General features: G+C 38.4%; 1 long non-coding RNA gene across 1 annotated transcript in view; it reads left to right on the top strand.

Annotated features, from left to right (window-relative positions):
- Positions 1–26,260, top strand: part of LOC135364347 (uncharacterized) — a 201,672-nt gene extending 175,412 nt beyond the window's left edge. The window contains exon 5 of the long non-coding RNA XR_010411223.1: positions 25,467–26,260. This is a non-coding gene — a long non-coding RNA (uncharacterized LOC135364347). The remainder of the gene's footprint in view (positions 1–25,466) is intronic.
- The last annotated feature ends 230 nt before the right edge of the window (positions 26,261–26,490 follow it).

Here is a 26,490-nt window from a genome sequence, read left to right on the forward strand (position 1 = left end):
ATTACAGATACTTTTGAAGTTCAAAAACTACTTCTTCTGAAGTCTATTTCTACCCCCCACACCACTACCATTCTGAATTTTATTCTATAAATATTTACTACAGATAATATCGTATATTGTTTTGTTTACTTTGAAATAAAATAAGTAGTATGTCACAGGTTGGGCTCTCCAGAAGCAGATGCTGACATTGAGTTTGGAATATTTCTGTGGCTTGTTTTTTCACTCTTTTTTAAAACATGGAACTGTTTGCTATATAGAAGTTTTATTTTTTTTACACTTTTTAAAAAAATCCAGGGTAGTTAACATAGAGTGTTATATTCATTTCAAGTGCACGATATAGTGGCTCAACAACTCTGTACATTACTCAGTGCTCATCATAAGTGTGCTCTTTAATCAGCTTCACCTATTTCACCCATTCCCCCACCCATCTCCACTCTGGTGACCATCTGATTGTTCTCTATGGTTAGGAGTCTGTTTTTTTGGTTTGCCTCTTTTTTTATTTGTTTGTTTTGTTCCTAAATTCCACATATGAGTGAAATCATGTGGTATTTGTCTTTCTCTCACTGAGTTATTTCACTTACTATTAAACCCTCTAGATCCATCCATGTTGTTGCAAATGGCAAGATTTCATTCTTGTTTGTGACTTAGTAATAATCCCATTGTATATATCTACACCCATCTTCTTTATCCATCCACCTATCGAAGGAGGCTTGGGCTGCTTCCATAATTTGGCTGTTGTAAATAATGCCACAATAAACGTAGGGGTGCATATATCTTTTTGAATTAGTGTTTTTGTATTCTTTGGGTAAATACCCAGTAGTAGGATTACTGGATCATATGGTAATTCTATTTTTAACTTTTTGAGGAATCTTTATACTGTTTTCCACAGCAGCTGCACCAGTTTGCATTCCCACCAACAGTGTACAAGGGTGCCTTTTTCTCCACATCCTTGCCAACACTTATTGTTTCTTGTGTTTTTTTTATTTTAGCCATTCTGACAGGTATGAGGTAATATCTCATTGTGGTTTTGATTTGAATTTTCCTAATGATGAGTGATGGTAAGCATCTTTTCATGTGTCTGTTGGCCATCTGTATGTCTTTTTTGGAAAAAATGTCTGTTCATGTCTTCTGTCCACTTTTTAATTGAATTATTTGGGGGGTTTTTTTTGGTGTTGAGTTATATCAGTTCTTTACAGATTTTGGATATTAACCCTTTATTGGATATGTCATTTGCAAGTATCTTCTCCCATTCAGTAAGTTGTCTTTTAGTTTTGTCAATTGCTTCCTTCCTGTGCAGAAGCTTTTTATTTTGATATAATCCCAATAGTTTATTTTTCCTTTTATTTCCCTTGCCTCAGGAGACATATCTAGAAAAATGTTGCTACAGCTCATGTCAGAGAAGTTACTGCCTATGCTCTCTTTCAGGATTTTAATGGTTTCAGGTTTCACATTTAGGTCTTTAATCCATTTGAGTTTATTTTTGTGTATGGTGTAAGAAAGTAGTCCATTCTTTTACATGTAACTGTCCAGTTTTTCCAGCACCATTTGTGGAAAAGACTATCTTTTTCCCAGGCAAGACTGACATTCTTGCCTCCCTTGTTGAAGATTAATTGACCATATAATTGTGGGTTTATTTCTGGACCCTATTCTGTTCCATTGATCTATGTGTCTATTTTTGTGCCACTATCATAGTGTTTTGATTACTTTAGTATATTTTGTAGTATATTTTGATATCTGGGATTATAATATCTCCAGTTTTGTTCTTCTTTTTTCAAGATTGCTTTGGCTATTCAGGATCTTTTGTGTTTCCATATAATTTTAAGATTATTTGATCTAGGAGTGCCTGGGTGGCTCACTCTGTTAAGCATCTGCCTTCAGCCCAGGTCATGATCCCAGGGTCCTGGGATCAAGCCCCGCATTGTTGTTGGCATATAATTTTTCATTATATTCTCTTACAATCCATTGTATTTCTCTGGTGTTGGTTATTTCTCATCTTTCATTACTGATTTTGTTCATTTGAGTCCTTTCTCTCACTCTCTCTTTTTATGAGTCTGGCTAAAGTTTTAACAATTTGGTTGATCTTTTCAAAGAACCAGCTCCTGGTTTCATTGATCTTTTTTTGATCTTTCACTGATTTTTTTTTAAGTTTCTATATCATTTATTTCTGCTCTAATCTTTATTATTTCCTTCTTTCTACTAGTTTGGGACTTTGTTCTTCTTTTTCTAATTCTTTTAGATGTAAGTTTAGGTGGTTTATTTGAGATTTTTCTTGCTTCTTGAGGTAGGTTTATATTGCTATAAACTTTCCCCTTAGAACAGCTTTTGCTGATCCCAAAGATTTGGGGCCATTGTGTTTTCACTTTCATTTGTCTCCATGTATTTTTCTGATTTCCTCTTTGATTTCTTGGTTGACTTTTCATTTTTAGTAGCATGTTATTTAACCTCCATGTATTGTGTTCTTTCCAGACTTTTTCTTGTGGTCAATTTCTAGTTTCATAGTATTATGGTCAGAAAAGATGCATGATATGACTTCAATCTTTTTTACTTGTTGGGACTTATTTTGTGGCCTAATATGTGATATATTCTGGGTAATGTTCCTTGTGCACTTGAAAAGAATGTGTCTCCTGCTGTTTTAGGATAGAATGTTCTGAATATATCTATTAAGTCCATCTGGCCCAGTGTGTTATTCCAAACTACTGTCTTCTTTTTTATTTTCTGTTTGGATGATCTATCCATTGATGTTAAGTGGGCTGTTAAAATCCCCTACTATTATTGTATTACTACCGATTGCTCCCTTTACATTTTTTACTAGCCGCTTTATGTATTTGGGTGTTCCCATGTTGGGTGAACAAATATTTACAATTGTCCTATCTTCTTGTTGGATTGTTCCCTTTATGATTTTATAGTGTCCTCCTTTGTCCCTTTTTATTGTCTTTGTTTTTAAAGTCCATTTTGTCCAATATATGCATTGCTACCCTGGGTTTCTTTTCACTTCCATTTGCTTGACAAATGCTTTTCTATCCCCTACTTTCAATCTACATGTGTTTGTAGGTCAGAAATGAGTGTCTTATGGGCAGCATGTAGATGGGTCTTGCTTTTTCATCCATCCCATCACCCTATGTCTTTTGTTTGGAGCATTTAGTCCATTTACATTCAAAGTAATTATTGATAGGTATATATTTATTGCCATTTTGTTAATTGTTTTATGGGGGGTTTTGTAATTCTTCTGTCTCTTTATTCCCTTGTTCTCTTTTCTCATAGCTTGCTAACTTTCTTTAGTGATATACTTGGATTCTTTTTTCTTTAATTTTTGCATATCTCTTAACCAATTTTTGATTTATGGTTACTATTAGGTTTATATATAACTTCTTATGCATATAGCAGTCTATATTAAGTTCATGGTCACTTAAGTTTGACCCCATTCTTTACTCCTCCCCCCACCACTATGTTTTAGGTATATGGTGTGATACTTTACATCCTTTTATTCTGTGAATTCCTTGACTGATTTCTATACATATACTTAATTTTACTGCTTTTGTGTTTCCTACTTCTCTTACTCTTACTTATGGTCTTTCCACTCAAAGACTCCCCTTTAACATTTCTTGTAAGACTGGTTTAGTGGTGGGGCACCTGGGTGGCTCAGTTGTTAAGCGTCTGCCTTCGGCTCAGGTCATGATCCCAGAGTCCTGGGATCGAGCCCTGTATCGGGCTCCCTGCTCAGCGGGAGGCCTGCTTCTCCCTCTCCCACTCCCCCTGCTTGTGTTCCCTCTCTTGCTGTGTCTCTCTGTCAAATAAATAAAATCTTAAAAAAAAAAAAAAAAAAAGACCGTTTTAGTGGTGATGAACTCCTTTAATTTTTGTTTGTCTGGGAAACTCTTTATCTCTCCTTGTATTCTGAATGATAGCCTTGCTGAATAGAGTATTCTTGGCTGCAAGTTGTTTTCTTTCAGCACTTTGAATATATCATGCCACTCCCTTCTGGCCTCTGAAGTTTCTTTCTTTTTTTCTTTTTTTTTAAGATTTTATTTATTTGAGGGAGAGAGAGAATTTGCACGGGCAAAAGCTGAGCAGGGATCCTGACTCAGGGCTTGATCCCAGGACCCTCAGATCATGACCTGGGCCAAAGGCAGATGTTTAACTGACTGAGCCACCCAGATGCCCTTGGCCTCTAAAGTTTCTGCTGAAAACTCAGCTTATAGCCTTATAGGGTTTTCCTTGCATGTAGCTGTTTTCTTTTCTCTTGCTGCTTTTAAATTTTTTCTTTTTAGCACTACTTTTTGCCACTTTAGTCACTATGTGTCCTGGTGCAGACCTCCTTGGGTTAATTTTGTTGGGGGGGCTCTCTGTGCCCCCTTCATCTGGATTTCTGTTTCCTTCTCCAGATTTGGGAAGTTTTCAGCTATTATTTCTTCAAATAAATTTCTGCCCCCTTTTCTCTCTCTTCTCTTCAAATCCCTGTAATATGAATGTTATTTTACTTGATGGTGTCACTAAGTTCCCTTAGGCTGTTTTCATTTATTATTATCTTTTTTTCTCTCTCCTGTTCACCTTGATTATTTTCCATCCCTCTGTCCTCGGGGTCACTGATCTGTTCTTCTGTTTCCTCTAGTCTACTATTTATTCCATCTAGTGTATTTTTTTTAAGATTTATTAATTTATTTTAGAAAGAGAGAGAGTGTGTGTGAGCATGAGTGGGGGGATGGGTAGAGGCAGAAGAGAGAGAGAATCTCAAGCAAACTCCCACTGAGTAGGAAGCCCGACGACACAGGGCTCAATCCCATGACCATGAGATCATGACCTGAGCTGAAATCAGGAGTTGGACCCCCAACCAACTGAGCCACCCAGGCACCCCTCCATCTAGTGTATTTTTAATTTCAGTTGAGTTCTTCATCTCTGATTGGTTCTTTTTTTATATTTTCTATCTCTTTATTGAGGGTCTCACTGAAGTCCTCCACACTTTTCTCAAATCCAGTGAATATCTTTATGACTTTACTTTAAATTCTCTATCCGGCATATTACTTATCTCTGTTTTGTTTAGCTCTCTTGCTGTGACTTTGTCCTCTTCATTTGGGACATATTCCTCTGTCTCCTCATTTTGTCTAACTCTCTGCATCTGTTTTTAGGTGTTAGGAAAGTCAGCCAAGTCTCCTGCTCTTGAAAGTAGTGGCCTTATGAAGAAAAGGTCCTGTAGTGCCCTGCAGTGCAATGTCCCCTGTTCACCAGAACATGGCACTTCAGGGGTGTCTCCTATGTGTGTCGCATATGCCCTACTGTTGTGGCTGAGCTGCATTTGCCTTCAGTCCAGTTGTCTGCAATGGTTCTCTTTGCCTGTTGTGAGCAAGATTGGGTCCCTATGTTGTTAGTGGGCCAGTCTGGGGGGCTGACTTGGACTTGAGTTGAGTTAGACAAGGCATTTGCCAGAGATGCAGTAGCTTCAAACTTCAGGGTGCTTTCCCTTTGTTATCCCTGAGAAGATTTTATTGGGGGCTGGGCCCTGCAGTCAGACATGATGTCTGTTTCCATCCCGCTGTGGGGGCCACAGTCAGACTGGTGTGTGTGGTTATCTTCCTTTTGTTCCCAGGCAGGAGTTTGCTTGCATACTGCCAGGCTTATGGGACCACTTTGGATGGGCTCTGGCCAAGGGTATAATTGAGGGGGCAGGTCTACAGGAGAATTTTGGGGTATGGCATGCTGTGCCAGGAAGGACCACACAGGCCACTGGAGGTGGGGAGGTGCAGTCACAGCTTCCAGGGGGTAAGAGGGGGGAACTACTGCCAAGGCCAAGTAGATTGGAGGAGGCAAATCTGCAGAAGCATGCAGGGGCAGGGCATGCGGTTAGCAAGCTAGGTGGAGTGTTTGCACAGTATGGTTCCCACAGGTGTCCATGTATCTAGGCTGGGGGTTGGGGGAGGGAAATGGCACCCACCAGCTCTTTTGTTCTTTGAGAAGTGTGCCAAAGATCCTGCCCCTCCAGCACATGCTCTGAGATTAGTAAAGAGATCTCCTTCCTGTATACTCCAGATGTTTTTCAAACTTTTTTTCTATGCTGTATCTTAGTATAGCTGTTTGTTGTACTGTTCTTTATGGCAGAGGCTCTGCATCTTTGATAACCACATCTCAGAAGTGATCATGTCTGCTGTATTCTATTGGTCACATACACCAACCTTAATCCAATGTTGGGAGTGAACTACCCAGAGGTGGGGATCCTTGGGGACCACCTTGGAGGTTGCTGGATTAATTTGCCAATACTTTTGCTACAGTTTTTGTTCTATGTTCGCAAGTGCAATTGGACGATAATTTTTCTTTCTTGTTGTCAAGTTTATGCCAGCCTCATGAAGTGAGATAAGTAGTGTTCTCTCTTTTTCTGTTCTCTGAAAGAGTTTCTCTATAATATCAGAATAGTTCAGAATTATTTATTCCTTCATCGGGGCAATTTAATGTGAAGCCATCTAGGGCCCCAAATTTTCCTTGATTCAATTTCTTCAACTTCACTGAAAGATCATTTAGGTTTTAGCACCATTCAGTTTTTCTATTTCTTCTTGAGACAGTTTGTGTAAATTGCACTTTGATAAAATTTGTTCCTTTAATCTACATTTTCAAATTCAATGGCATAAAATTGTTCATAATGACTTTTTATTCTGTATTTAATATTTCTAGCTTTTATGGTAATGGCCTTTTTTTCTGATATTGGTTATTTGTGCTGTCACTCTCCTTTTTGTATTGATCTCATCAGATGTTAATTTATTAGGTTTTTTGAAAAATCAGTCTTTGCTTTTATTGATTCTGTTGGTTTTCTATTTAATTGACCTCTTCTTATTTTTAACATTTCCTTTCTTCTACTTTCTTTGGGTTTATTTTGTTCTTTTTTTAATTTCTTAAATTATATCTTAGTTTATTAATTTTTAGACTTTTTCTAATATGAATATCTTACACCATAATTTTCCTTTAAGTATTCCTCTACTGAATCTTGTAAGTTTTTATATGTACTATTTTAATTATCACTCAGTTCATACTATTTTTTTACAGATTTTTTATTTTTATTTATTTTGAGAGAGAAAGAGAGTGTGTGTGTGAGCAGAGGGAGAAGCAGAGGCAGAAGAAGAGAAATAATCTCAAGCAGACTCACGCTGAGCACAGAGCCTGATATAGGCTCAGTCGCATGACCCTGAGATCATGACCTGAGCCGAAATCAAGAGTTGGATGCCTAACCAACTGAGCCACCCAAGCACCCACAAACTATTTTTTTAATTCAACTATATCTTCTTTGACCCATGAGTTACTTGGATATCTATTTAATTTCCAAGCATATGAAGATTTTCTTGAATTGTGGTTAGTTTCTAACTCATTGTATTATGTTAGGAAAAATATACTTATTTCAATCTTATGACATTTGTTTAGGCTTGCTTTAAAATTATTTAGTCAGTTCTTATAAATGTTTTGAATGTGCTTATTATATACAATACTCAATATGGGTTTATTAGGTCAAAAACATTAATCATGATGTTTAAATCATGTATATTTTTAAGAATTGTTTTTCTCTATCAATTACTGAGTGGTTATATTAAAATACCACAGTAAAGTGTGGATTTGTCTGTTTCTCTTAATAGTTCTATCAGTTTGTAAGTTGAAATTTTTTTTCCATTGCTTTTTTTTTTTATGTTATGTTAATCACCATACATTACATCATTAGTTTTTGATGTAGTGTTCCATGATTCATTGTTTGCATATAACCCCCAGTGCTCCATGCAGAATGTGCCCTCCTTAATACCCATCACCAGGCTAACCCATCCCTTCACCCCCTTCCCCTCTAGAACCCTCAGTTTGTTTTTCAGAGTCCATCATCTCTCATGGTTCATCTCCCCCTCCGATTTCCCCCCTTCATTCTTCCCTTCCTGCTATCTTCTTCTTTTTTTTAACATATAATGTATTATTTGTTTCAGAGGTACAGATCTGTGATTTAACAATCTTGCACAATTCACAGTGCTCACCGTAGCACATACCTTCCCCAATGTCTATTACCCAGCCACCCCTTCTCTCCCACTCCCCACCACTCCACCAACCCTCAGTTTGTTTCCTGAGATTAAGAATTCCTCATATCAGTGAGGTCATATGATACATGTCTTTCTCTGATTGATTTATTTCGCTCAGCATAACACTCTCCAGTTCTATCCACGTCATTGCAAGTGGCAAGATTTCATTCCTTTTGATGACTGCATAATATTCCATTGTATATATATACCACATCTTCTTTATCCATTCATCTGTTGATGGACATCTGTTCTTTATTATTATAAATTTATCCTTGGAAGAATAATGCGAATAAAGATTCCAGAAGTCATTGCTGTATTCTTAATCTCCAAAGTACCCTGTAATTCTCATGAGTTATCTTCTCAATAATCTGATGTTCTCTTAATGTCATGTTTGACATTTCTATTTTCCTATACAGTATGAATACTTGTGAGATTGTTCTAGCAAGTCAGTAGATTACTGGCATTTTTTCCCTTCTCTTGTCTATAGAATAAAATGAATAAATACCCATGACTCTACTAGATTTCTTGTTTAACAAAGAAATCGATCATCTTGTCTTATATATATTAACCAGCCTAATGCCTTGGCTTCAACATTTTTGTATTCTGTATTCTGCCTTTCTGTTGCCTCAACTGGAAGTTCCCAGATCTGGGCACAGTAACAGTTGGTAAATTTGGTAGACTTTTGTCTTTGCATTCACATCTATGGTTGTGTTTAAAGAACTGCACCAGAGTTCATTCTTCCTGATCATGTGTACTTCTCTCTGTTCTTGTATTTAGAGCAGGGTCTCTGGGGGGAGGGGCAAGCCTCTATTTCCTGATTATACCTCTAATTCAGGTTTTTTGATGCTTTTGATACTGTCAGAAACTATTAGCCCTGAAGGAGTATTGTGCTGCCCACTCTTTATCCACCAGCCACATCCCAAGCTTTTCTCTTAACCAAAAGGTAAAGTGCAAAATGTGAGATTTCTTCAGGCTAAGACACTGTAGAGCAGAGAATGGTTTCACATGGGACTTTCCATGTACCATCTATGTCTCTAGAGGTTTTTTTATTTTTTAAGATTTTATTTATTTATTTGAGAGAGACAGAGAGATAGAGAGAGAGCACGAGCAGGGTGAGAGGCAGAGGGAGAAGGAGCAGGGTCCCAGCTGAGCAGGGATTCTGATGCCGGGCTCACTTCCAGGACACCGGGATCATGACCTGAGCATATGCAGACACTTAACCGACTGAGCCACCCAGGCACCTCTGTCTCCAGAAGTTTTAAATTTCTTTTCTTTTTTTAATTCCATTTGTCAAGCCTTCTTTTATTTAGAGATAGTTTTCCCTTACTAGACCCAAATTTCTCTTCTACCTTCTTCCCAACAAGAGAAAAATAAGCCAATGTGTTTGGCACTGCGTCTGGCTTTCACTGAGTCACGGCTTACCTGTTGTGAGGAGCAGGACTTCCACTCTAGTGCAGCTTTCTATGTCTTTCTCTTTGGGCTGCCTCCTCACACACCCCATCACCATCAGTTCCGCTCAGTTCCAAAGTAGATGTGTTAGTCACAGATTAGAATTTTGTCTCAACATCTTCCCCTTGCTTTTTTTCTTGTCTCTCACTCTCGCATCTGCAAAATCTATCATAAGTCTGGTATTCTAGCACATAGCAGGCACTCAATATGTCTTTGTTGAGTGGGTGAATGGAGAAATGACAAACACTACTTCTGAGAAAGCAGATGAAGATCTCTTAAGGATTTCTGCAAACTTCTGTCTCCGAATAATGCTTTCCAAAGAACATAAAGAAAAATGTTGCTCCTCTCTAGTTTGATGACTGTGTGTGAGTGTGCTGTTTCTGTGTCTTGTTGATTTGTTAAGATTTTAATGGGAGAGAAATTCTGTGATCCTGCCATTTTTCTCTGGAAGTAAAGTTATGTGTGTGTGTGTGTGTGTGTATGCACAATATATATAGTATATTTATTTTAATAAATTCTTTATAAGTCAAGGTTCTCCAGAGAAACAGAACCAATAGGATATAAAAGGAAACTTACTATGATGAATTGGCTTACCCAATTCTGGAGGTTGTGAAGTCCCAAGATATGCCATCTGTAAACTGGAGACCCAGGAAAGCTAGTAGTTTAATTCAATCCAGGTCTGACAGCCTGAGAACTAGGAGAGCCAGTGATACAAATCCCAGTGGGAGAGCAAAAAAAGATGAAAAGAGATGTCCCAAATGAAGCAATGAGGCAGGGAAAAAAGAGGCAATTTCTTCCTTCCTCCACATTTTTGTTCTGTCCAGGCCCTTAGTGGAGTAGTTGATACACACATTGGGGGTGAGGGGGGGCAATATTATTTCCTGAGTCCACCAATTCATATGCTATTCAGTACAATTCAAATGCTCTTCATACACACATCTGCAGACACCTTCACAGACACACTCAGAAATAATAATCAGGTATCTGGACACCCCTGATCCTATCAAGCTGACACGGAAAATTTACTATTATGCACTTTAAAGAAAATATGGGTCAAAAAAAAGAGTTTTAGAATGTTTTCTGGAGGTAATTTTGTCAATATCAAAAAAAAAAAATTTTTTTTACCTAATAATTTTACAATAGGAATTATCCAAAATATATGCTCACACAGGTATAAAATGGCATCAAAATAGGATATTTTGCTTCTGTAATTGCAAAAGACTTGAAAAAATATAAATATTCATGAAAAGGAAATGTCTCAGATAAATTATGGTCTGTCCATACAATTGGAGAAGCAGCAGTAAAAAAGAAAATGAGAAAATTTTGTGAAGTGATATGAAAGATCTCCAAGAGCTATTGTCAAGTGAAAAAGCCAAGTTGCATAATAGTACATATAGTATGCTATTGTTTCTGGAAAAAAAAAAGGGAGGGGAAGTACCTGTATTTGTTTTTTATGTGCTCAAATTAGTTGTGAAGATTTGGAAAGATACATAAGAAATGTATATTGGTTGCTGCTAGGTGGGAGAACTCCATGTCTAGGTGACTGGGGAATGCTCTTCTTTCTTTTGACTTTTGAATTATATGACTGTATTACCTACTCTAACTGGAAAGTAGGAAGAAAGAAATTCACTAAATCATTAAAAGAATTGTCTTTTGGTGATTAGAATCTGAGCAATCTTTATTGCCTTTTTATGTTCCTCAGTATTTTCCTAACTTTCTATATGACATATGTTACCTTTATAACTAGGAAAAAAGTGTTTCGATACAAATAATCATTTTTGTTCTTTTATTTACCACGAGCCCCTCTTAATTCCTTTTGAGGAATAAAAATAAAAAAGAGGGGCGCCTGGGTGGCTCAGTTGGTTAAGCGACTGCCTTCGGCTCAGGTCATGATCCTGGAGTTCTGGGATGGAGTCCCACATCGGGCTCCCTGCTCAGCAGGGAGTCTGCTTCTCCCTCTGACCCTCCTCCCTCTCATGCTCTCTGTCTCTCATTCTCTGTCTCGCAAATAAATAAATAAAATCTTAAAAAATAAAATAAATAAAATAAATAAAAAAATAAAAAAGATAGTCTTCGAAGATATATATATTGTTCTATCCTTCTTGACAAAGTGAATTAAGAAAGGCATATTTTGAAGTGCACAATACCATATTGTTAATTATAGGCACTATACTGTAAAGTGGATCTTTAGGACTTATTAATCTAGAATAACTGAAACTTTGTACCCATTAAACAACAACTCCCAGATAAAACCAAAACAAAGGGACACAAGGAAATTTGGGAGATGTTGTATATGCCTATTAGCTTGATTGTGGTGATGGTATCATAGGTGTTGGCATATGTCCAAACGTTAAGTATGTGCAGTTCTTTATATATTCATTATACATCAAAAACCTGTTTTTTAAAAAAACTAGATTATCTAAACAGTCCAAACTGTTCTAGTTTTTACAATCTCTAAAGGTAGGAGGTAGAATTATGCACGTATAAAACACAATTATACATGAAATTATGGAAGACTTTACAAAGATATCACTTCTTTTGTGTCCTGATTTGCCTCAGATCCCCACTTTATGTTGACTAAATTCTAGATCAGGTAATCCAAACTTATTCACAACTTTTTTTTCTGCAGCTGGAATCATGTAGTTTTATCGTTTTATTTTAAAATTTAAAACTTCGATGTTATGTGCATTTATCACCTCAGACCTGGGCCATTGTGACTGGTTAAAATACTTGAATTTTTTATGGGTAAATTCTCTTCAAGTAATGAAATGTATGGCTCTGTGTAATTTAAATCACTTATTTATGCAAATGCTACATTTGGTATATGCATTGTTGTACTGCGGTGACAGTTTTGCCAAATGGTTAGGAGTTCTGCCTTCTTGAGGGAGGCCATGGACAAGCTAGCCCAAGCAGACATGTGGAAATTTCTATGCCCTGAGACCCTGAGTGAGGTGAGGTTGCACTGCTCAGTATTGGCAGAGAACTTCGAGGCTCAAAACCTCAACATGATTTCAGAATTATTGCCGTAAATAGTTGTGTAAGTTGTTCATGCTTACTGAATGCCAACGTGGCTGATATAAAAGCAGCAAGCACACAGGTCTGTGCTCCTCCAACCTGACAAATATCTCACTCACAGCTTGTTTAGCCCACCGGACCTCTAGGGTGTCTCCACGAAAAACAAGGGAGGCGCTGGTTGCTGTGTCCACCCATTGGAATGCTTATCTCAAGAATATCTTCTATACTTCGTTTGTTATTAGGCCAAACCTAAATAAAAGCTACTTTGAGCTAGGAAAAATCGTAATTCTTTCCCACTGTTAATTTAGAACCAGACTCTGTGGTCCAGTCCAGCTATTCTTTTGTTTAGAAATATACTGTGGAGTTGGATCATGACAAGAATCCTAAAATGAGGCAGATCTGAATTAAATTCGGACTCCACCACTTACTGTTTCAGTGATCTAGAAGAACTACTTAATTTTTCTGAAACTTAGTGTTCTTGCTTATAATATTGAGACAATAATGCTTACCTTATGATATAGTTGTGAAATTAAATATATTTGTATAAAGAGAGAGAGGACCTTAAATACTCAATATTTCAGTATTTCATTAGTTACTTTCCCAATTTGTGGTTAAATTGTAAAGCATGGTAGAATCTTAGAAAATAATATTTATATAATATATATTATTATATATATTTTCCATAATTGAACCTGAACAGTGGTAAAGTTCAGATAACTGCTACCAATTCTTCTACTTTATTTTTAGTTCTGTCTCTTTTCTTCACAAATCATTATTTTAATGTTTATTGCTTTGTTTTTAAAAGTTAATGAAAGACAGAAATAGTACATACATAACATCTTTTATTTTCTAAATATAAGATTACACTAGCAAAAATTTTAAAACTATGAGTTCTGAGTTTTATTTATTTTCACATTTTCCAAAAATACTCTTCTATTGTTATGTGAAACAAACAGAAAGATCAACCAAAAATTATCTCTTCCTGAGATCAGGTAAATAAAAGTCCTCTGAGTGACATAAAAAACATACTAAAATATTAATAGGACTGTTCTTCAAATATGGGTCTTCAAAAGCTGACTGAGGTCAGTTTCCCTGGGAAAGAACTCTGGCAGAAACACATGTGTGGTAATTTGCTGATGAGTGCCACGGGGGCTCAACACCTGTAGGGAAAGTGGAAGAAATAGGATTGAGTAGAGGGAGAAGCTGAAATGTGGTGCAGTCCTATAGGGAGCTCTGAGCTGAGAAGGCCCCATTAAGTGTAGTTCTGCCTTGAGGCAAGGGTGTTGGTCAGGATGGCCCCACATTTCCAGTTCTCTCCTGTGAGCTATTCCAGGAAGGAAGGTAGAGTGGCTCTTTTTGGCTGAGGGCAATTCCCAGAAAGGGTTTAGCTGGGTGCTGCGGGGTGGGGGGTGAGAGTTGCCTGAGTCACCCACCTCAGCATTCACTACATGCTTAAATCAGAATATATTCAGACTTTCTTAAACTTATATTTTATATGTGTATTGCAAACTAATGTCTTCTGAATAGCAACAACCAATTCAGGGCAGAGTACCTTTCAAAATCATCTAGAAGAAAAAAAAATGAAAACAGAATAAAATCCTCATTTGTTTGAATGGAAGCAGTCTTACAGTGAGCAACATAATTGTTTAACATGCCAATTATCTATTAAAAACAATTTCCAGGGGGCCTGGGTGGCTCAGTTGGTAAAGCGACTGCCTTCAACTCAGGTCATGATCCTGGAGTCCTGGGGATCGAGCCCCTCGTAGAGCGGGGAGTCTGCTTCTCCCTCCGACCCTCCTCCCTCTCATGCTCTCTGTCTCTCATTCTCTCTCTCTCAAATAAATAAATAAAATCTTTAAAAAAATAAAAAAATAAAAACAATTTCCAAACATACATGGCCCTCTTACTAATCTGTTAGTCTTATAGTGTATCTCCTGACTAGTATATGGGTTACATTACTCCTGAATATTTAATATAAGGGTTACATTACTTCCCACCCACTAACACACCAGAAGAGAAGCAAAGCTCTGATACATGTAGCTACAAATCCTGGGACCATCATCCATGCAGAATCTCGGACAAAGGTATGAGACTTTCAGGGACTGCTGAGCTTTTCCAGGGTTTAAAAGAAATGAACTTGGGCTAAACCCTGCTGAGGAAATTTATCACTTTCTTGAGTCCACACAGAAAGAAAGGCAAAGGATGGGGGTAGAGAAAGAGTGTGGAGTCTCCCTACCTCCAGTTAGGATGCTTTCCTAGAAAACCATGAGATAAATGCCCTAGAATATTTGACGTGCCTCTGTAACCTTCCTTCTCTTAAGCTACCATAGCCAGGAAAGGCAGGCTTTCCTTCCTTATTTTCTATGAGAGTAAGACTTTCTTGCCCAGGTAATTTGTAATAATTGGTCTTATTATATATTCACAAATAATAAAATTAATTTTTAAAGTTCTTTTCTCTCTGAAAAAGTCTGGCATTGCCTCACACTCACTTGCATTTCTTTCTCTCACACACGTGCACACTCTCTCCATCTCTCTCTCTTCAAAAAAAGGAGTCACCCCTGGGACATGAAGCTGGACAGTGGCGTCTCTTCTTGGTACCTGTCTGCTTTTCCTTCCCTGGATGATTAGGCTCATAGTCCAGACTTGGAAATGGAATGTCCTGTAGAGAGGTCTGATATTTTCAAGTATTTCCATTATAATCATCATATAGAAAAGTAAGCAAGGAAATGGGACAAATGTTGCATCTACTAGATGAACAATTAAACTCTTGGTGAAACAAAAAGTGAGGGAAGGTAATGCACTACTGGATTTGGATACAATAGAGAGCTTGGGAATGGCCAGAACAATCTAGAGCAGCCCTCAATTCCAGGCACTAGAACTTCAAGACACACAGGCATTTCAGATGGGGGATAAAATGATCATAAAAAGAAGAGAGGCTTAAGGAAGAGTAACACCATGGCTATGAAATGCCCTTTGTTTATGGGACAGGGTTGTATTATTTTCTACTTCGTTTCTTCTGGTCTTCTGTGGTCTTTCTCTTGATGTGTCATTGTGCTTTTTATTTGCTATTTAACATGTCTTATGTAGAGAAAAATTAAAATATATAATTATTAGCATGAATTTTACTATTCATCTTTATAGTGTGCATAGCTAGTTTTAAATGCAAATATGAGAGTACTTAATTGGTGTGAGGAATTACTGAACTTATACAATTTGTATTTTGTAAGTTTGCTCATGCCTACATATTTCGTTCTTACCAGAAAGGTAGAAACTGTACAAAATCAACTCAACTGTTTTTATTTCACTTCTTGATACATGCATATTCTATCAACACTCTCTACTTTTAGCTTACTAATGAGTAAGGAAGGCCTGAAAGGAAAAGGACCTATGGGTTGCAACCTATCACTCTGTCAAGACACTTAACTTGTTGACACGTGGGTGGCTCAGTTGGTTTAGTGTCTGCCTTTGGTTTAGGTCATTATCTGAGCCCGGAGTTGGGCTTCCTGCTCAGGGGGAGTTCTCTCTCCCTCTGCCCCTCCCCACCACTCATATTCTCTCTCTCTCCTCTCTCTCTTTCTCTGTCAAATAAATAAATAAATAAAATCTTAAAAAAAAAAAAAAAGACACTTACCTTGTACTTGCTTTGTGTCTCACTGAACTCCTCTCCATTACATGTTCCCTGAAATTCTGTGCTCATGGGCATTTCAATGCTATATATAGACAGGGCAGCAAGGAATTGCATGTATGTTACATGTATATCTACCTCTGCTCAGGCACCCACTGCATTGTCCCTTTGAACTTCACTTACAAAAGAATAAATTCTAAGATAATATGAAAAATTTCAAGATGGAGATGACAGAGCATTAGCCTAGTGTAGGGCTCTGCATGACTACACAGGTCATAAACCCATTAAGCTGGTCCTGAATGGCTATTCAGTGGATATCAGATACCATGTTGTGGAAACCAGGATGGATATTTTCTTTTTTTTTTTTTTAAAGATTTTATTTATTTATTTGAGAGAGAGAGAGAGCACATGAGAGGGGGGAGGGCCAGAGGGAGAAGCAGACTCCCCGCCAAGCAGGGAGCCCAATGTGGGACTTGATCCCGGGACTCCAGGATCATGACCTGAGCCGAAGGCAGTCGCTTAACCAACTGAGCCACCCAGGCGCCCAAGGATGGATATTTTCAAAGATTCAGAAAATGCTTTCATTTTCTTAGAAAGTGGATCTGAGAGAAATGGTTACAATTCAATTGATAAATTTGGTTGAACTAAAAGGCAATGTCCTAGAATCTTACTCTAGCAAAAGAATATCGACTGGCTCTCCAACACTTGGGCCAAGAAGTGGGGCTGTAGGGAGAGCCTCCTCAACTTGGCTACATTTTTTGGAATGAGGGGAAGAAAAATATAGAGAAGTGTGACAAAGACTAATTTCCCCCCAATATTTATTTGCCCTCCTTCCCTTGTAGAAATATAATGCTGATTTTTAGTTGGGGAAATGGCCACCCAGAATAAAGACTACATATTCTACCCCTTCCTGCTCTTGGGTATAGTCATGTGATATATGTTAAATAATACAGTTAATATTAGTTTCAGGTGTAGAATTTGTCGATTCATCACTTAATACAACACCCAGGACCCATCACAAGTGCCCTCCTTAATACCCATCACCTATTTAACCCATACCTCCACCCATCTCCACTCCAGTAGCCATCAGTTTCAGACATATATTCTAATCAATATCAGAAAAATACTCAAAAGCTCTCATTTTTCAAAATCTTTTAGAGTAGCAAAAGTTCATTTATTTATTCATTCAACAAATTTGAAACTATTCTGTGCCAGGCAATGTTCTGCACACTGAGGATACAATTGTGAACAAGACACACAAAGTCTGCTTTCATAAGTTTACATTCCAGCGGGGAAGGCATTCAATCTACAAATAAACATGAAATATTGCAGGAGGTGGTAGTGCAATCACCAAGTAGGAAAATAGAGTTAAGGAGTAACAGAATGCTTTTCTAACAAAGTTATATTTGAGCACAGACCTGAAAGAAGTAGTAAAATTGAAAACACTTGGTTATCTGGAGAAGGAACATTCCAGAAAGAAATACCAACAAATATTAAGTGGGAAGCAGGAGCAAGATTGACATGTTTGAAGAATAGTGAGGTCATTATGGTTGGGGCTGAGGGAGCAAGGGGTGAAGGAGATCTGAAGGCTTATTTGGTAAGGACCTAGGATTTTCCTAGGAGTGAATGATCAGAGACATTTGAGCAGAGGAATGAAGTGATTGGGGGATAAAATTTAAAGGCACTTCTGTGGGGGCGCCTGGGTGGCTCAGATGGTTAAGCGTCTGCCTTCAGCTCAGGTCATGATCCCAGGGTCCTGGGATCGAGCCCCACATCAGGCTCCTGGCTCAGCCGGGAGTCTGCCTCTCCCTCTCCCTCTGCCTCTCCCACTGCTCATGCTCTCTCTCTCTCTCTGTATCTCTGTGTCTCAAATGAATAAATAAAATCTTAAAAAAAAAAAATAAAGGCACTTCTGTGGAAAATGCCGCCTTGGGGGCAAGTATCGGAGCAGAAAGATCAGGTGGAAGTTGATGGTGGCATGGATCAGGGTGCTAGCTGTAGAGAAGAGAAGTGGTCAAATTCTAGATAAATTTTTAGTGTGAAGCAGATGTGATTTGCTGATGAATTGAATGGGAAAGGTGAGAGAATAAGGACTCTGGGATGACTTTTAAGATTAGCCCTGATATGCCCTGTCTTAATAAAATCCTGCTATAGGGCGTCTGGGTGGCTCAGTCGTTAAGTATCTGCCTTTGGCTCAGGTCCTGGGATCAAGCCATGCATTGGGCTCCCTGCTCTGCGGGGAGCCTGCTTCTCCCTCTCCCACTCCCCCTGCTTGTGTTCCCTCTCTCACTGTGTCTCTCTCTGTCAAATAAATAAAATCTTAAATAAAATAAAATCCTATAAATTCCACTGTGGGACAGAGGTTTGGGGAAAATAATTGCTTTGTGGCACTCCTAAAGACTTTCCATCATAGTAGTAACTACATTCACTGTGACCTTGCATATGCTAAATATGTATATGGTACTTCATTTAATTTTCACAATTCTATGGAATAGCTATTACCGTACTCATTTTACAGATGAGGACATGGTTTTACACATGTCAGATAACTTGTCCAAGGTCACACAACTAGCGAATGGCAAATCCAATATTCAAACACATCTCTGCCTGGGAGACTTGATGTTTCTACTCTTCTATCCCTTTAGACTATGACTGGCAAACTAAGCCCCACGGGCCAAATCTGGCCCTTCATCTGTTTTTTACAGCTTATAAGCTAAGAATTTTTTTTGAAAAAACAATCAATAGAAAAATATTTCTTGACAGTTGAAAATTATATGGAATTCAAGTTTCAGTGTCTATAAATAAAGTTTCTTTGGAACAGTAACGCTTGTTCCATTACATAGTGCCTATGGCTATTTTCATGCTACAGCGGCAGAGTTGACTAGTTGCAACAGAGACCATTTGGGCCACAAAGCCAAACAAATTTGGAGTCTGGTCCTTTGCAGAAGAAGTTTGCCAACCTCAGGTTTAGAGAATGAACTCTATTCTAACATTTATGAAATGCTGCACTTGTGAAACATGTCTATTTGTAGTTAATTTCTCTAATGTCAGAGAAGTTACGGCTCTGTGGAAGAGAGTTTGTTCAGCCAGTTAAAGATTAATTACTCATGTAGTTTTGTTCTACAGTGAAAGTGTGATACACAATGGAAGAGAACCCAGAGTCAGAAGAATAACAATAACCTTTGACAGCTCAATCTCTCTCTCCCTTCCTATCTCTCTCTCTCACTTCTTCCTTCCAGCCCCTCCCTCTCCCTCTCTCCCTTCCTCACTCCTTCTCTAACTCTCTTTCTCAAATAGGAATTAAATACACTCAAATAAGCTGTGTATTTCAGGAAATTGAGAGTTCTTATTACTTTGAAGTTATTAAAGGATTTGCTTTTGGGAGTTCTTTTTTAAAATTTTAGTTCCCAAATTTCTAGCTTTGAAACTGTATCATATATATAGACCAAATCAAGTTTATTTCTACTGAATGCCAATGGTGAAAAATCATAACATTGATCAAGGGACAGCATTTCATAAATGAACAAGTCATTTTATTTCAATCAGAGAAGAATTATATAAGGTCTAGAAACATGGTTTGCCCAGTAGAAAGCTTTGTAATGATCTAGTGTGGATGGAAATAAGAATATGGAAAACAAGATAAGAGCTACAATGAAAGGAGAATGTTCAATCTTTGTGCCAGGTACAGAGAGGCTCTCTTGGCCATAGTTTTATCTGGGAATCTAGAAGCAACTGATATTGTGAAGCTCAGTGTGTTTGCATATCGCTATCATTGCTGCTGGATTTCTTTTCCAATAAAAATCTATCTTATCTGAATTGAGCTGAAACACCTTGTTTTTATCCATCCCATATTTGGCTCAGAAAGAGTTGAGAAATTCCATTCTTGGAGTAGACTGGAAAAGAGAGCCACCTAAATTACATTTGTATGTGAATGGTAATGCTACCCAGACTCCTCAAAGAGCAAGGACTAATTCTCTCCTTTTTTATTATGCCCAATTGCCTCTTGTCATGTCCAACTATTGTATCTTATATAGAAACTTTTCCATACTGTAGATATTCTGTATATCTACTACTTCTGGTCACATATTTTCCTTGGGACCAAACTTTTGTATAACAATAGAACCAGTCATCGGGGGGTGGGGTGGGGGTTGCATATTGTATGATTACATTTACATAGCATTCTCCTTTTTTTAAAAGATTTTATTTATTTATTTGAGAGAGAGACAGCATGAGCGGGGGATGGGGCAGAGGGAGAAGAGATTCCCCTCTGAGCAGGGAGCCCAACACAGGGCTCAGTCCCAGAACCCCAGGATCAGGGCCTGAGCAGAAGGCAGACACTTAACCAACTGAGCCACTCAGGCACCCCCATAGCATTCTCTTTTTTCACAGCTTTATTGATATATAATTCACATATTCACTCATTAAAAGTGTACAATTCAGTGGTTTCCAATATATTCACAGAGTTGAACAACCATCACCACATTTACTCTGAGAACATTTTCATTATCCCAAAAAAGAAACCCTGCGCCTTTTAGCCATCACCAGCGACTCTCCCTCCACCCGTGCCATCCCACCCAGCCCTCATCAAGCACTAATTCACTTTCTGTCTCTAGATTTGTCAACTTTGGACACTTCATATAAATGCAATCATCCAGAATGTGGTCCTTTGTGGTTGGCTTCTTTCATTTGCATGTTTGTAAGTTTCATCCATGTTGTGGCATGTGTCAATACTTTACTTCTTTTTATTACTGAATAATATTTCATTGTGGGACATACTCTATGATACTTTTGAAATGACAAAATCATAGGCATGAAGAATAGATTAGTAGTTGCCAAGTGTTAGGAGTGGTGGTTGTGGAGGCAGGGGGTTGATGTGACTGTGGATAAAGTGATAGCGTGAGGGATTCTGGCGTAGAACTGCTAGATATCATACCTATGATGGTGGTCACAAAGATCTACATATATGATAAAGTTGCACAGAACTAAATACACACACACACACATACATGAACACAAATGAGTACATGTAAATGTTAAAATCTGAGTAAGATCAGTAGATTACAGCAGTATGAACTTCCTGGATAAGATACTGTACTCTGGTTATGCAAGATGCTACCATTGGGAGAAACTGGGTGGAATGTATTGGTATCTTTTTTATTATTCCCTACAACTATATGTGAATATACATTTATCTCAAAATAAATAAAGTAAAATAATATTAGGAACCAGAAAGCCCTTCAGGAATGGCAGAGGAAGGTCCTCTGAAAATTCACTCCTCCATAAAAGCAACAAAAATACTAGCAAAAATGGTCAAAATAAACCTTTCCAGAACCCTGGAAATTAACCAAAGGCTTGCAACAATTTGAGGAGTGTTATTCAAAAAGAACATTGAATCATCATAAAGACAGTGAGTTTTGTTTCATTTTAACTTAACCTGTTCCCCTCCTTCTCTCTCCAGCTCCAGGATAGACTTGAAAACACACACTACATCTTCTCTATCCATTCCTCAGTCGATGGACATTTGGGCTGTCTCCATAGTTTGCCTATTGTAGATAATGCTGCTATAAACATGGGGGTGCATATACCCCTTCAAATTTGTATTTTTGAATCCTTTGGGTAAATACTTAGTCATGCAATTGGGGATCATAGCGTAGTTCTATTTGTAACTTTTTGAGGAACCTCCAAACTGTTGTCCAGAGTGGCTGCACCAGTTTGCATTCCGACCAACAGTGCAAGGGGGTTCCTCTTTCTCTGCAGCCTCACCAACATCTGTTGCTTCTTGTGTTGTTTGTTGTTAATTTTAGCCATTCTGACAGGTGTTAAGGTGGTATCTCATTGTGGTTTTGATTTGTATTTCCCTGATGGTGAGTGGTGTTGAACATCTTTTCATGTGTGTGTTTGCCATCTGGATGTCTTCTTTGGAAAAATGTCTGTCCATGTCTTCTGCCCATTTCTTAACTGGATTATTTGGGTTTTTGGTGTTGAATTTGATAAGTTCTTTATAGATTGTGGATACCATCTCTTTATCAGATATGTCATTTGCAAATATTTTCTCCAATTCTATAGTCTGCCTTTTAGTTTTGTTGATTGTTTCCTTCACTATGCAGAAGCTTTTTATTTTGATGAAGTCCCAATAGTTCATTTTTGCTTTTTGTTTCCCTTGCCTCTAGTGATGTGTCTAGTAAGAAGTTGCTGCAGCCAAGGTCAAAGAGGTTTCTGCCTATGTTCTCCTCTAGGATTTTGATGGTTTCCTGTCTCACATTTAGGTCTTTCATCCATTTTGAGTTTATTTTTGTGTATGGTGTAAGAAAGTGGTCCAGTTTAATTCTTCTGCATGTGGCTGTCCAATTTTCCCAACACCATTTGTTGAAGAGATTGTCTTTTTTCCATTGGATATTTTTTCCTGCTTTGTTGAAGGTTAGTTGACCATATCGTTGTGGGTCCATTTCTGCATTCTCTATTCTGTTCCATTAATCTAGGTGTCTGTTTTTGTGCCAGTACCATACTGTCTTGATCACTACAGCTTTGTAATATAGCTTGAAATGCAGAATTGTGGTGCCTCCAGTTTTGTTTTTCTTTTCCAGAACTGCTTTGGCTATTCAGGGTCTCTTGGGGTTCCCTACAAATTGTAGGACTGTTTGTTCTAGCTCTGCAAAGAATGCTGGTGGTATTTTGATAGGGATTGCATTAAATGTGTAGATTGCTTTGGGTAGTACAGACATTTTAATAATGTTTGTTCTTTCAATCCATGAGCATGGAATGCTTTCTATTTCTTTGTGTCCTCTTCAACTTCTTTCATGAATGTTCTATAGTTTTCAGAGTACAGACCTTTTACTTTTTTAGTTAGATTTATTCCTAAGTATCTTATTGGTTTTGGTGCAATTGCAAATGGGATCGATTCCTTGATTTCTTTTTCTGCTGCTATGTTATTGGTGTATAGAAATGTAGGCAATGGTTTCTCAAATATGACACTGGAAGCACAGCAACAAAAGAAAAAAATAGCTAAATTGTACTTCATCATAACTAAAAATTTAAGTGGTTCAAAGGGCATCCTCAAGAAAGTGAAAAGACAATCCACAGAATGAAGAAAATATTTGTAAATCATATATCAGATAAGGGAAATTATATAAAGGATCTCGAATTATTAAAGAACTTTTACAACTCAGTAACTAAATGACAATTATTAACTCTATTACACATGGGCAAAGGATTTGAATAGACATTTCTTCAAAGATATGCAAATAGCCAATAAGCACATGAAAAGGTGCTCAACATCATTAATCACTGGGGAGGTGCAATGAGAACCACAAAGAGGTATCACTTTAAACTCACTAGGATACCTATAATTTATTTTTTTAAGATTTACTTATTTGTTTATTTGACAGAGAGAGAGAGAGCACAAGCAGGGGGAGCAGCAGAGGGAGAGGGAGAAGCAGGCTCCCCGCTGAGCAGGGAGCCTGTTGTGGGGCTCTATCCCAGGACCCTGGGATCATGACCTGAGCCAAGGGCAGATGCTTAACCAACTGACCCACCCAGGCATCCCTAGGATAGCTATAATTTAAAGAACAGAAAATAATAAGTGTTGATGAGGGTACAGAGAAACTGGAACTCTCATATGTTGCTGGTGGGAAGGTAAAGTGATATAAACCACTTTGGAAAACAGTTTGGCAGTTCTTCAAAAACTTAAATATAGAATTATTAAATGCCCCAGAAATTTCACTGCTAGTTATATTTTGGTTTTAGAATGTGCCATGAATCACATTTTGACCAGCCAGATGTTGGGAATATAACGGAGTTTGCTGGTGATATACCATGAGGTCCAGGGGTCATGGTGGAAGAGTTTGGGAAGACAGAAAGGGGTGGGAAGATAGCTCAATTAGTAGAAGCACAATTAATTAAATAAAGTTACTGTTCTGACATTTTATAGCTTTTAGGGGACAAAATTTAAATGTTCAACTTCTCAGGAAAATATATGAAGAAATAGTAGTTGGCATTGGGGAAGAGGAAGGGGCGGCTATTTCATGGGACTAGCACATCCCTGGTTGACCATATACTCAAGTCTATTAGGAGAATAAAAAGCTGGGATGTGTTCGGGGGTGCCCTTCTATCCTCCTCTTCATATTTCCAAGAAGGGAGAAAATGTCCACTCAGCAGGAAAGAAAAAGATAGGAGGAAGTTTTCAGGTTTTTTTCTGTCTCCTCATTCACTTAGCCCCCAAACTGAGGGTCAATTTATATTTAAAGGGACAGAGTGCGTGTAGTCCAGCTTTTTCTGGGCTCCCGTTTTGGATGCAGCCTGATATTGGGAGACTTGCTCCCTGTTCTCCTTTCTCCAAACTTCCTAGAGCTGGCATAATCTGGTGGAGATGGGGACCTCTTAAGGTATCCTGATAATGGCCATAGCTCAGATTACAATCTTTAAACTTACTAAGAATAAAGCTGATGTTTATATTTCAGTCTGATTTGAGCATCTATTCCTCATTGGTTTTAAACTAAATGGGGGAATAAAGGTTTATTATTTGATGACCCCTAAGATTCCCCAAAACTCTAACACTGGAAAGCCAAATAGGTCAGAAGGGCAGGGAACACTTGGGTGAGTCTCTTCTCCTGTAGCTGCCAGTGGTGAGGTAAGCAGAGGGCACAATCAAGGACTGTTCTCAGTGCTCTGTTAGGTTCCAGGAACACAAGATGCCCTGAGGATCCTTTGCTTTCCATGCCAGTCGCATATCCCTGAGCAGGAAGCTGGAGACTGCCACGTATCTCAGAAGAGGGTAGAGTGGTGGCACGTGATTTAATTATAAACATCAGATTCAGTTAACTGCCCTTCCATTTATTCAACACATATTCAACACACTGTATACTCATTGCACTGTGCAAGGTATTGGAGATGTGAAGATGAACGTGACAGACATAGAATGTTGACCCTTACAGACCTTTCATCTAGAATGGAAAGCTCTCTTGCTCCCTGAGGACAGCATTTCACCACTAGAGTGGAGACTGGTTTTCCCTCAAGCCTCATGTACCTGGGACCTGAAGGAGGAGAGAGTCCTTCGTACTCCCCAAATGCCATTTCCAGGCCTTCTCTCTCCCACCCTCTTTCAAAGTTCTTATCAAACTTTCCACCTGCTATCCCAGGGTCTGTGTCGCTGACATCTTGCTGTTCTGATCATCCCACTTCAGGCCCTGATGACTTTAACACCTGGCTCACTGTCTTCTCTTCCACCTCTACTCCTGTCTTCATTTTTTTGATGACTTCAACAGTCTCGTGGATAATCAGTCTGGGACAGGGTGTATCTCTAATTTCCCATGTGCCTTCTGTGAATTTCTCCTGTCTTGTATCCTCTCTAGAAAACTGAAAGCTGTTTTTTTCCCCCTGGCACATGGTGAAGAAGAGACAAAGACTTGGAGAAGCTCAGCTGCAATATTGGACAGAAGGATACAGACATGGGCTTGCTGAATAAGTTGGGGCTCCAATAAAAAGAAAGAACAGGTAAAGGGCTGGCTCACAAGAAGAGGGAAGCCTAGAGAGAGCAGAGTTCTTGAAACAGGAAGGGCAAGAAAGACCCTTAGTTGAGAGAACCAGGAAGTGGAGTGGACAGGACTCCTGAGCTATCCTCAAGTGGGAAGGAAGCTCCCACCCACTGGGGACATCCTGCTGTTCCCAGGGTTGAATTGTGCCCTTGATCCGAAGGTGGGGCACACCAGGTCATCTTGTGTGGAAATAGAGACACAAAGGGAAAAATCACACTTCCTGACCAAGGTGGGACTGAAGAGAATGAGATTAGAGTTTCCTAAACTTTGTGCAGAAGTCACACACCCTTATTGCCATATGTAGGCATACCCAGAGCACCACAATAAAGCGAATATGGCTGTAAAGTGAGTCCAGTGAATTTGTTGGTTTCCCAGAGCATATAAAAGTTAATGTATACACTATACTGTAGTCTATTAAGTGTACAATAGCTTTATGTCTGAAAAAAATGTTCATACCTTAATTTAAAAGTAATTTATTTTTGAAAAATACTAGCTTTCAGCAAGTTGTAATTAATGATCAGAGATCACCATAACAGATATAAGAATAATGAGAAAGTTGGAACTCGTGTGAGAATTATCAAAATGTGCCATAGAGACAAGAAGTGAGCAAATGCTGTTGGAAAAATGGTGCCAATAGACTTGCTTGATGCAAAGTTGCCACAAACCTTCAATTTGGAAAAAAAATGCAATTTCTGCAAAGCACTGTAAAGTGATGATTTGCAATAAAATGAGGTATGCCTGTATTAGTACCTTGACCTCTCATTCCTTGCTTCTCATCTCCAATGGTCATTTCCTCAACCCATTTCAGACACCCACTATCACGATGATGACCTTGTCATCA

This window comes from Mirounga angustirostris, unplaced genomic scaffold (assembly GCF_029215605.1).
Source record: "Mirounga angustirostris isolate CCGP_5_RB_7025 unplaced genomic scaffold, mMirAng1.0.hap1 SCAF_5, whole genome shotgun sequence".
Taxonomy (NCBI): Eukaryota; Metazoa; Chordata; class Mammalia; order Carnivora; family Phocidae; genus Mirounga; species Mirounga angustirostris.